Source organism: Peromyscus leucopus, chromosome 22 (genome assembly GCF_004664715.2).
Source record: "Peromyscus leucopus breed LL Stock chromosome 22, UCI_PerLeu_2.1, whole genome shotgun sequence".
NCBI lineage: Eukaryota > Metazoa > Chordata > Mammalia > Rodentia > Cricetidae > Peromyscus > Peromyscus leucopus.
In genome coordinates, this window is record NC_051081.1 from 5140628 (window position 1) to 5153562 (window position 12935).

Sequence of the window (12935 nt, forward strand, 5' to 3'; positions counted from 1 at the left end):
AAATATCATGAATTATAAGTGGCAGAGATGTCAGTGATGCTAAAACGTGAAATAAAGAAAAAGTAGGCACAGTGGCTCTGGTCTACAATCCTACCTATTGAATACTACTATATATAATATATAACTAGTTTATAACAGCAATTAAAGTAGGATTTAAATCCAAGCTGAATTCAGTCTGTTGGGTGTTCTGTTATGCAGATGCGCTGCTCTGAGGAAGACTGAAACTTGTGATAGAACACTTACCTTAAATGGGATGGCCATGCACTATATCCCTAGCACAGCAAATGAACACTTGAGTAGAGAAATAAGTAAATAATAAAACTCCAGTTACTTCTCTTACATCAGAAGGAAATGAAGTTTGCTATCTAGTACTTACAGTCGAATGTGCTTTTATATGATAATCTGTAATTTCCTAAAATATCCTTTCAATTTGTAGGATGTCACTCCAATACGCCTGGGCACACAATCATCCAGACATGGTAACATTGTTATTATCCAAAAAGGCCTCTATTGACATCCAGGATGATGAAGGCTACACACCCTTGATTAAGGTAGCTTTTAGACAGCAGTTTTAATATGAATTGCATTAGCTCTTGTCCTTGTTTGTTTTTATGTTGCTATGATAAACCTGACCAAAACCAACTTGGGAAAGAAAATGTTTATTTGGTGCACAATTCCACATCACAGTCCATCATGAAGGGAAACCAGGGCAGGAGCTCAAATCAGGAACCAGAGGCAGGAACTGAAGCAGAGATCATGGGGGCAATGCTGCTTTTCCATGGCTTTTTCCAAGGCTTGCAGCTTTCTTATACTACTCTGGACTACCTGCCAAGCTGTGCAACCACCTCTAGGAAGCAGTGCCCTCCCACATCAACCTCAATCAAGAAAATGCTCCACAGACTTTCCCACAGCCCAGTCTGATAGAGGCAATTCCTCAAGTGAGGATCCCTCTTTCCAGGGATCTTCAGCCTGTGTCAAGTTAGCAAAACAAATGAACAAGCAACCTCCCTCACTATAACAGCAACCAACTAGTGCTGATGAGATGCTTTAATATCTAGGTGTATTGGCACACTCCTGAAATTCTATCACTTGGAAAGCTTTGGTGGAGAGATTATGAATTTAGGCAAGACTAGGGTACTTAAGAAGACCCTGTCTTAAAAAAGAGGGAAATATGCATAAGCTGAGCAATTTCTCTGATCTAAGTGTAACTATTCAATGCAATTTTAGAAATATTTATCTTGACTTTCTTGAATTGAATGTCTCTTTCTTTATACAATACCAACAGGCCACACAGAGGGGCAATGTAGAATGCATAACTATATTACTGATTCAGGGTGCTAATTCCCACCTGAGTGATTTAAGTGGAAATACAGTCCTGCACCATGCTGTTTCCAGGGACAACACAAAAATTGCCAGCAAACTGCTAGAATATAAGTCTGACATCGAAGCAAAAACCGAGGTAAACATCATTCAACGTCATCCCCAATGTACTTCCAGGATAGGACGCTCAGATCCACCTATCACATGCCAAAGCTAAGCTTTGATCAAATTTGCCTGTGATGCCATGTGATAGGGTTGGGGCAAAGGAGGCAAGACCAAGGATAATTTATAGACATCGGTTCTCTCCTCTCACCGTTTCAGTCTGAGGGATCAAATTGGAGTTGTCAGTCATGCTGGCAAGAATCTTTATCAGTTTAGCCCTCTGATGTATGTTTTGACTGAAAATCTATTAGCATTAATATACACAAACATACACACACACACTTGACAGCACACTAATAAAAGAAAACAAACAAATGAAAATGAAACCATACCCAAGCACTCCAGTGCCAGCAGATCACTCTGCTTCCATTTGACCTGGGATCCATCCCAGGAAACACAATTTCCAGCAGACTGCTTGACTACAACCCACGTGTTGAAGAAAAACTCAGGGAAAGATCATTCAACATCATCCCCATCGTACTTCTAACAATGACACTCATATCAACAAAAAAATAAAAAACAGCTTTTCTCCTGGTAGTGCGATCTCCACTTTAAAGAACATCAAAAGTGAGATGGACCTGTCTTCTCATGATGAGGTAATAACTGATAGCTGAAAAGAAAAAGAAATATATTTACTGATAATTCCCATTAATTTGACATGTAACATATTTGCTTGTGAGAGGAACCATGTCTCTGTGTTCCTATGTCTGCAGTATTGCAAATAGTGTCAGAAAAAGAGGAACCCAGCCTGGCCCATTCCTTCACCTCCTTCATATCCTCCCTTCTGGGAGCCCACAAGCTAATCATCCTCTAAGGTACTAGTTCTCAACCTTCCTCAGCCAGTGACCATCTGATGCACTTCCTCATGTTGTGGTGAACCTGCTATTTGATAACTGTCATTTTTCGTGTCTTATGAATTATCATGTCTATATCTATGTTTTCAGAAGGTGTTAGGTGAACCCCGTGAAAGACAGTCTTAGGTTTTCCAAATGGGTCACTAACCACCTGTTGAGAACCACTCTTTTCATGGGTATGTGATAGTAAATTAGACTATGGAGACAAAAATCAGAAAGGGAGCTACTTGAATCAGAGACACACAAACACAAACAAAAAAAGAGAATAAATGTTAGAGAATCATGCAGTAGCTAATGTCAACAGCAACCTACCCAACATACTTGTATGGGTGGAAATGTTTTGAATGCATTCTTTCTGTGCACTCTGTGTGTGGCCTGCCCATAGACATCTAGGGGTAATTTGGATCCCCTGGCACTGAGGTTCCAGATGGTTCTCAGCCAAGATGTGGGTGCTGGGAATCAAACCCAGAGCCTCTGCCAGAGCAAAAAGTGGTATGCACAGCTGACTATCTTTCCAGACCCCAGAATGAATATGTTTCTTATGCACCTGATCATAAGCACAGGCCAAGATGTCCTTAGTAGAAACAATGAGTCAGCCTCAGGGTGTTTGCTAAGATTTTGGACCCTAGGCCTCATCAGCCTGCCAATTTGACACATTGAAATGCAGAGAACTTATAGGCAGGAAGAACATGAATAGGAGGTGGTCTTGTTGGTACACTCCTCTAATCTGTGCACTCATAATGCAGAGGACACTGGTCTCTTTGAGTTCAAGGATAATCTGTTCTCAATTTATTTGGTGCATGGGGGAAGGCAAGAAACATGTGTGCCACAGCGGAAGTGTGGAGGTCCAAGGATAATTTATAGGAGTTGTTTCTCTCCTCTCACCATTTCAATCTCAGGGTACAATTGGACTTGTCAGTCATGCTGGCAAGTGCCTTTATGACATTAGCCCTTTAGTGGCCCTGCTATGTATGCTTTGACTGTAAATACATCAGCATTAATACACACACACACACACACACACACACACACACACACACACACCCAAAATACAAATGAAAATGAAAGCATACCCAAGCACTCCAGTGCCAGCAGATCACTCTGCATGCAGGCATAATGACCTGGGATCCATCCCAGAAATCACAATTGCCAGCAAACTGCTTGACTACAACCCATGTGTTGACAATACTCGGGGAAAGATCATTAAACATGGTTCCCATTGTACTTCCAGCAATGAAACTCAGATCCACCTATCACATGCCAGAACTCAGGTGAACTCAATGAAACTCAGCAAAAGAGAGTGAAACACTTTTCTCCTGTTCTGTTTTTAGTCTTGGTATTCATAATTTAAGGGAACCCAGCACAGCCTATTTTGTGTCAGAAGACGGCTTCATTTGAAAATCAAGCAAATAAAGGTTTTGGGTCTCACACACACTTCACATACACATCAAACAAAAGAATTGATTTCCTTACCCGAGAAAGTTCATCCTCTACCTTTCCTTTGCAGAAGAGCGAGGAACATATTATCTGTGGAAGTAGGTTCTCCACTGTCAAGGCCATCCCGTGTGTCATGGACCTGTCTTCCCTAGATGAGGTAATAACTGATAGTTGCAAAGAAAAAGAAATATATTTACCTTTAATTCCCACTAATTTGACATGTAACATATTTGCTTGTGAAAGGAACAATGTCTCTGTGTTCCTATGTCTGCAGTATTTTACATAGTTTCAGAGAAGTGGAACCCAGCCTGGCCCATTCCTTCATCTCCTTCATACCCTCACGTCTGGGAACACACAAGATAATCACCTTCTAAGGCACTAGTTCTCCCAACTTCTTCAGGCTGTGACCATCTGATGCACTTCCTCATGTTGTGGTTACACTGCACAGAAAATTATTTTCCTTGCTACTTCATAACTGTCATTTTGTGAGTGTTATGAATTATAATGTCTATATCTATATTTTCAGAACGTATTAGGTGACCTCTGTGAAAGATAGTCCTGGGATTCCCAAATGGGTCACTACATACCTGAAGAGAACCACTGTTTTCATGGGTATGTGATAGTAAATTCGACTATGGAGATAAAAATCAGAAAGTGAGCTACTTGAATCAGAGAGACACAAACACAAACAAATGAAGAGAAGAAATGTTAGAGAATCATGCAGTAGCTCATGTCAACAGGAATGTACCCAACTTACTTGTATGTCTTCAACGGATTATTTTATGTGTTTAAATGTTTTTCATGTTTTCTTTCTGTGTTCTTTGTGTGTGGTCTGTCCACAGACATCCAAGAAGGCTTTGGATCCCCAGGAATTGCTGTTCCAGATGGTTGTCAGCCAAGATGTGGGTGTAAGTAAACTTCAAAAACTCTGGGTTTGGTGTCCCAGGTTTCAGCACTAAAATGTTAGCAAATTGATGGCTGAAACTGCAAGGAGACAGTTCAGCCCTAGACGGGGAGGGATCTCTGACACCTCAAGCTACTCAGAACAAGAAGTCTGCCCTGAAGGTGTCCCGGACACCTGGAGCTGTTTAACACAGCTGTGATGGTTGGGACTGCAAAGAAACAGCCCAACCTTGGAAAGGAAATTTTTTTGACCTCTCTGGAGAGTCAGGCCTGGAACTACTTCAGCAAGGAAGGGTATCCTGACTCTTCAGGAATGTCAGGATATACCTGGTGTGATGGGGGATTGTCTCCCCACAGGACACAGCAATTCTGCTCCTATCCTGGAGAGCTACAATCTCAGGTTAAGTGTTAACAGCTCTCTTTTGCTCAGTCCACCATGGGATGTCCCAGCATGTTGGGAAGCAAAAAAAGGATGACTGTGCCTTGACCTTTCTTGCCTGGATGATCTGGCATGACTACACCCTTGATAATCGTCACTAACTTACAAAAACACTCGTTCGTCACTAACTTACAAAAACACTCATTCCTGGAAAAACCACAAAGTGTACTTTTAGAATAACTTCCTGAAACATGTTCAGGTTGGTCGGTTGCACAAGCTTTGGACCAAAGAGACCTCACCCTGATCCTATTCTTCAGAAATTTTCCATCACCCCCCCTTCCCCTATTCACTTCTCCTATCCCCCAGTATATATAAGCCTGCCTTCCCTTGCAATAAACGAGACCTTGACGCGACTCAGACTGACTCTTTTTTTTTATGCGCCTGGTCTCCTTTCTCTCTCGCCCCCATTGGTCTTTCAGGAGGTACCTCCTCGGGTCCTACCTAATAACCTGACCTGCTGGAAGGGTCACCAGCAACGTTCTTCTGTTCACCAGTCAGTGAAGGTCTTCATCCAAAACTCTTTTGAGAAAGAGGTTTATTTGGGAAGGAGGAGTTCAGGAGAGTAGCTGCCTCTACCAGAGTGGAGAGAACAGCTCACAACTGACCAGGCAGGGTGGTTATATAAGATGTCAAGGGGAGGAGTCAACTGTGATTGGTTAGTTTATTTTCTGCCCTGGGATTGGCCAGTATTGTGAGTAAGGGGCAGAGATGGCCCTGATTTCAGGGCCAAACTGTGCTTCTTTCACTGTCCTTTCTTGGCTTTTTGAGACTACCTCTAAGGCCAGGGCACATTTCTTTCACTGACTATGATTCTAGGGGCCAAGAGTGTTATTTTGGTACTAGTTTCAGAGTCAGGACATATTTCCTGGGTTCTGGGTTTGGAGATAAAGTTTTCATTTCTCTGGCTCAGGTCCCAAACACAGGCTGTTTCTTTCCCTGGTCCTGGGTCATAGGGCCAGGATTCTAATGCCCTGCTCTGTGATTGTTTGATTTCACAAGTCAGTTGGACAGGGGCAGACATGGCTCTGATCTGAGCTAAACTGTGTTTCTCTCACAGCCTTACTTAGCTTTATGATGTTACCTCTAAGGCCAGGGCACATTTCATTCACTGACTCTGATTCTAGGCACCAAGAGGGTTTCTTTGGTACTGGTTTCAGAGTCAGGGCATGTTTCCTTGGTTCATTTCTCTGGCCCAGGTTCCAAACACAAGTTGTGTTTCTTTCAGTGGTCCTGGGCCCTAGGGCCAGGATTCTGCTATCCTGTTCTGTGATTGGTCGATTTCACATGTCAGTTGGACAGGGGCAGGGATGGCTCTGATCTGAGATAAACTGTTTCTCTCACTGGCCTTATATGAGCAATCCTTCCCTAATTCTAGGCTCCAGGGTCAAGGTGGGTTTTTCTAGCCAGCCCGTTTTTCCTACGTTGCATGCTGTGAATCAAACCAAGGTCCTCTGTCAGGGCAAAAAGTGGTATATACTGCTGAATCATCTTTCCATACCCCAGAATGAATATGTTTGTTATGCACATGACCATAAGCATGGGACAAGATATCATTAGTAGAAATAATTAGCCAGCCTCAGGATGTTTGCTAAATTCCTAGACCCTAGGCCTCATCAGGCTCCCAGTTTGACATGTTGAAAAACAAAGAACTTATAGGCAGGAAGAACATGAATGAGAGACTGGGCATGTTGGTACACTTCTATACTCCCGGCACTCATGAAGCAGAGGCAGGCTGGGCTCTGGTCTCAATTATTTGGTGCATGGGGGAAGGCAAGAAACATGTGTGCCACAGCAGAAGTGTGGAGGTCCAAGGATAATTTATAGGACTCGGTTCTCTCCTCTCACCATTTAGGTCTCAGGGATCAAATTGGAGTTGTCAGTCATGCTGGCAAGTGCCTTTATAGATTAGCCCTCTCAGTGGCCCTCTGATGTATGCTTTGACTGAGAATATATTAGCATTAACACACACACACACACACACACACACACACACACACACACACACACGCTCACACCAAAGTAGAAAACACACAAATGAAATTGAAACCATACACAAACACTCCTGTACCAGCAGATCACTCTGCTTGCAGGCATAATGACCTGGGATCCATCCCAGAAAACACAATTGCCAGCAAACTGCTTGACTACAGCAGACATGTTGAAGCAAAACCCAGGGAAAGATCATTGACCATCATCCCCATTGTACTTCCAGCAGTGAGACTGAGATCCACCTATCACACGCCAAAGCTCAAGCAGTCTCCATGAAAGTGTTCACAGTGAAACACTTTTCTCTAAGTCTGTTTTTAATATGGCATACACAATTTAAAGGGACACAGCATGGCCTTCTTTGTTTCAGAAGATGGCTTCATTTGAAAATCAAACAAATAAAGGATTTGGGCCCACTCACACTTGAAAACACACCAAACCTAAGAATTATTTTCCTAAACCAAGAAAGTTCATCGTCTACCTTTCCATTGCAGAAAAGTGAGAAACTGATTTTCTCCAGTTCTGAGGTCTCCACTTTAAAGAACATCAAATGTGAGATGGACCTGTCTTCCCTAGATGAGGTAATAACTGATAGCTGCAAAGAAAAAACATATATTCACTGGTAATGCCAACTAATATGAATTGTAACATATTTGCTTGTGAGAGGAACAATGTCTCTGCGTTCCTATGTCTGCAGTATTGCAAATAGTGTCAGAGAAGAGGAACCCAGCCTGGAACATTCCTTCACCTCCTTCATACCCTCACTTCTGGGAACACACAAGCTAATCACCTTCTAAGGCACTAGTTCTCCAACTTCTTCAGGCTGTGACCATCTCATGCACTTCCTTATGTTGTGGTGATCCTCCACATAAAATTATTTTCCTCGCTACTTCATAACTGTCAATTTGCAAGTGTTATGAATTATATGTCAATATCTATATTTTTAGAAGGTCTTAAGTGACTTCTGTAAAAGAGTCCTAGGATTTCCAAATGGGTCACTACCCACAGAGTTGAGAACCACTGTTTTCATGGGTATGTGATAGTAAATTAGACTATGGAGACAAAAATCAGAGAGTGAGCTACTTGCATCAGAAAGACAAGAACACATACAAATGAAGATAATAAATATTAGATTATCCTGTAGTAGTTAATGTCAACAGGAATGTGCCCAACATGTTCGTATGTTGTCAATTTTAGGTGTTTAAATGTTTTGCATGAATTCTTTCTGTGTACCTTGTGTGTGGCCTGCCCACAAACATCCAAGAAGGCATTTGATAACCTAGATTGGAGTTCCAGATTGCTGTCAGCTAAGATGTGGGTGCTGTCAAACCCAGGTCTTCTGACAGAGCAAAAAGTGGTATACACTGCTGAGTCATCTTTTCTGACCCCAAAATGATATGTTTGTTATGCATCTGATCATAAGCATACGCCAAGATATCATTAGTAGAGATAATTAGCAAGCATCAGGGTGTTTGCTAACTTCCTGGACCCTAGGCCTCATCAGTCTGCCAGTTTGACACATTGAAATGCAGAGAACTTATAGGCAGGAAGAACATGAATAGGAGGCAGGGCATATTTATACACTCCTCTACTCCCTGTACTCATGAAGAAGAGGCAGGCTGGTCTCTGAATTCAAGGACAACCTGGTCTCTGGGAAGGCAATAAATATATGTGCCAAGCAGAAGTGTGGAGGTCCGAGGATATTTTTTTTTTTAAATTTATTTACTTATTATGTATACAGTGTTCAGTCTCAGGGATCAAATTGGAGTTGTCAGTCGTGCTGGAAAGTGCCTTTATGACATTAGCCCTCTCAGTATGTAGGTCCTGCGATGTATGTTTTGACTGTAAATGTATCAGCATTAATACACACACACACACACACACACACACACACACACACACACACATCAAAATACAAATGAAATTGAAACCATACACTAGCATACCAATGCCAGCAGATCACTCTGCATGCAGGCATAATGACCTGGGATCCATCCCAGAAAATACAATTGCCAGCAAACTGCTTAACTACAACCCATGTGTTGATGCAAAACTCAGGGAAAGATCATTATTAAACTGGTTCCCATTGTACTTCCAGCAATGACACTCATCCACCTATCAGAAATCAAAGCTCAAGCAGTCAACGAAACTGTCCAGAGTAAAACACTTTTGTCCAAGTCTGTTGTTAATATTGGTTTACATAGTTTAAAGGAACACAGCACAGGCTATTTTGTTTCAGAAGTCAGCTTCGTTTGAAAATCAAACAAGTAGAGGTTTGGGGTCTCACACACACTTCACATACACACCAAAGAAAAGAATTCATTTCCAAACCTGGAAGGTCATCTTCTACCTTTCCATTGCAGGAAAGTGAAAAACAGCTTTTCTCCTGGTAATGAGATCTCCACTTTAAAGATCAAAAATGCAATGGACCTGTACTCTCTTTACGTAATAACTGATACCTGCAAAGAAAGAGAAATATATTTACTGGTAATTCCCACTAATTTGACATGTAACATATTTGCCTGTGAGAGGAACGATGTCTCTGTGTTCCTATGTCTGCAGTATTGCAAATAGTGTCAGAGAAGAGGACCCCAGCCTGGAACATTCCTTCACCTCCTTCATACCCTCACTTCTTGGAACACACAAGCTAATCACCTTCTAAGGCACTAGTTTTCAACCTTTTAAAGGCTGTGACCATCTGATGCACTTCCTCATGTTGTGGTGACCCTCCACATAAAATTATTTTCCTTGCTACTTCATAACTGTCATTTTGTTAGTGTTATGAATTATACTGTCAATATCTATATTTTCATAAGTTTTTAGGTGACCTCTGTGAAAGAGAGTCCTAGGATTACCAAATGGGTCACTACCCACAGGTTGAAAAACACTGTTTTCATGGGTATGTGATAGTAAATTAGACTATGGAGACAAAAATCAGAAAGTGAGCTACTTGCATCAGAGAGACAAGAACACAAACAAATCAAGAGAATAAATATTAGAGAATTGTGCAGTAGCTAATGTCAACAGGAATGTACCCAACATGTCTTCAATTAATTATTTTAGATGTTTAAATATTTCGCATGAATTCTTTCTGTGTACCTTGTGTGGAGGCTGGCCACAGACACCCAAGAGGGCTTTGAATCCCCTGGAATTGCAGTTCCAGATCGTTGTGAGCCAAGATGTGGGTGTAAGTAAACTGCAAAAACTGTGGGTTTGGTGTTCCAGGTTTTAACACCAGAATGTTAGTAAATCAATGGATTTAACTGCAAGGAAACAGTTTAGACCTTGAGGGTGAGGTATCCAGGATACCTGGAGCTACTCTGAACAAGAGCTCTGCCCTGTAGGTGACCTGGACACCTGAAGCTGTGTAGCACAGCTGTGATGGCTGAACTGGAAAAAGTTTAGCCCTTGAGGGCAACGTATCCTGGACACCTGGGGCTACTTAGAACAAGAGCTCTGCCCTGTAGGTGTCCTGGACTCCTGAAGCTGTGTAGCACAGCTGTGATGGCTGGGACTGCAAAGAAACAACACAACCTTGGAAAGGAATTTTTTCTGACCTCTCTGGAGAGTCAGGCCTGGAACTACTTCAGCAAGGAAGGGTATCCTGTCTCTTCAGGAATGTCAGGATATACCTGGTGTGATGGGGTACAATCTTCCCACAGGACACAGCAATCCTGCTCCTATCCTGGATTGCCACAATCTCAGGATCAGTGTTACCAGCTTTTTCTTTGTCAGTCCACTACTGGAAGTCCCTGCAAGGTTCTTCTCTTCAGCTCCCCCTTGCCTGTTCCACTATAAGACATCCCAGCAAGGTTCTTCTGTTCACCAGTCAATGAAGGTCTTCCCCCAAAACTCTTTCGAGAAAGAGGTTTATTTGGGAAGGAGGAGTTCAGGAGAGAGGCTGCCTCTACCAGAGTGGAGAGAACAGCTCACAACTGACTGGGAAGGGCGGTTGATATAGAATGTCTAGGGGGCAGAGTCAACTGTGATTGGTTAGTTTATTTTCTGCACAGGGATTGGCCAGTATGAGCAAGGAGCAGAGATGGCCCTGATTTCAAGGCCAAACTGTGTTTCTTTCACTGTCCTTTCTTGGCTTTTTGAGACTACCTCTAAGGCCAGGGCACATTTCTTTCACTGACTATGATTCTAGGGGCCAAGAGTTTTATTTTGGTACTAGTTTCAGAGTCAGGGCATATTTCCTGGGTTCTGGGTTTGGAGATAAAGTTTTCATTTCTCTGTCTCAGGCCCCAAACACAGGCTGTGTTTCTTTCCCTGGTCCTGGGCCCTAGAGCCAGGATTCTAATGCCTGCTCTGTGATTGGTTGATTTCACAAGTCAGTTGGACAGGGGCAGACATGGCTCTGATCTGAGCTAAACTGTGTTTCTCTCACTGACCTTACTTAGCTTTTTGACACTACCTCTAAGGCCAGGGAACATTTCATTCACTGACTCTGATTCTAGGAGCCAAGTGTGTTTCTTTGGTATTGGTTTCAGAGTCAGGGCATATTTCCTTGGTTCATTTCTCTGGCTCAGGTCCCAACACAAGTTGTGTTTCTTTCCCTGGTCTAGGCCCTAGGGCCAGGATTCTGTTGTCCTGTTCTGTGATTGGTTGATTTCACAAGTCAGTTGGACACGGGCAGAGATGGCTCTGATATTAGATAAACTGTGTTTCACTCACTGGCTTTATCTGAGCCATCCTTCCCTAATACTAGGCTCCAGGGTCAGGGTGGGTTTCTCTAGCCAGCCCCTTTTCCATACATTGGGTTCTGTGAATCAAACCCAGGTTCTCTGCCAGAGCAAAAAGTGGTATACACTGCTGAGTCATCTTTTCAAACCATAGAAAGAATATGTTTGTTATGCACATGACCATAAGCATAGGCCAAGATATCATTAGTAGAAATAATTAGCCAGCCTCAGGGTGTTTGCTAACTTCCTGGACCCTAGGCCTCTTTGGCCTGCCAGTTTGACACATTGAAATGCAGAGAATTTATAGGCAGGAAGAACATGAATAGGAGGCTGGGCATGTTGGTACACTGCTCTAATCCCTGTACTCATGACACAGAGGCCAGCTGCTCTCTGTGAGTTCAAGGACAATCTCGTCTCAATTTATTTGGTGCATGGGGGAGGCAAGAACCATGCATGCCACAGCAGAAGTGTGGAGGTCCAAGGACAATTTATAGGAGATGCTTCTCTCCTCTCACCATTTTAGTCTCAGGGTTCAAATTGGACTTGTCAGTCATGCTGGCAAGTGCCTTTATCAGATTAGCCCTCTCAGTGGCCCTTAGATGTATGCTTTGACTGTAAATATATTAGCATTAATATAAACACATACATGCCCACACACCAAAAAAAAAAAAAAAAAAAAAAAAGAAAACAAACAAATGAAAATGAAACCACACACAAAGAGTCCATTGCCAGCAGATCACTCTGCTTGCAGGCATAATGACCCGGGGTCCATCCCAGAAAACACAACTGCCAGCAAACTGCTTGCGTACAACCCACATGTTGAAGCAAAACTCAGGGAAAGATCATTGAACATCATCCCCATTGTACTTCCAGCAATGAAACTCAGATCCACCGATTACATGACAAAACTCAAGTGGACCCAATGAAACTGAGCAAAACAGAGTAAAATACTTTTCTCCTAGTCTGTTTTTAATGTTGGTATACATAGTTTAAAGGAACACAGCACAGCGTATTTTGTTTCAGAAGTCGGCTTCATTTGAAAAAAAAAAAAAAAAACAAATGTACGTATGGTGCTTACACACACTTCACATACACAACCAAACAAAAGAGTTAAGTTTCAAAACCGAGAAAGTTCATCCTCTTGCAGCA

General features: G+C 42.4%; 1 long non-coding RNA gene across 2 annotated transcripts; it reads right to left on the minus strand.

Moving 5' to 3' along the window:
• Positions 1-688: 688 nt before the first annotated feature.
• On the minus strand, positions 689-7659 carry LOC119086420. Of its 2 annotated transcripts, none has more exons than XR_005089702.1 (3): positions 7583-7659; positions 3831-3937; positions 689-2092 (listed from the first exon to the last, which is right to left on the minus strand). It is a non-coding gene; the product is annotated as an uncharacterized LOC119086420 (long non-coding RNA). The 2 variants fall into 2 exon arrangements; XR_005089701.1 differs by having other exon boundaries at positions 3810-3937.
• Positions 7660-12935: the final 5276 nt, after the last annotated feature.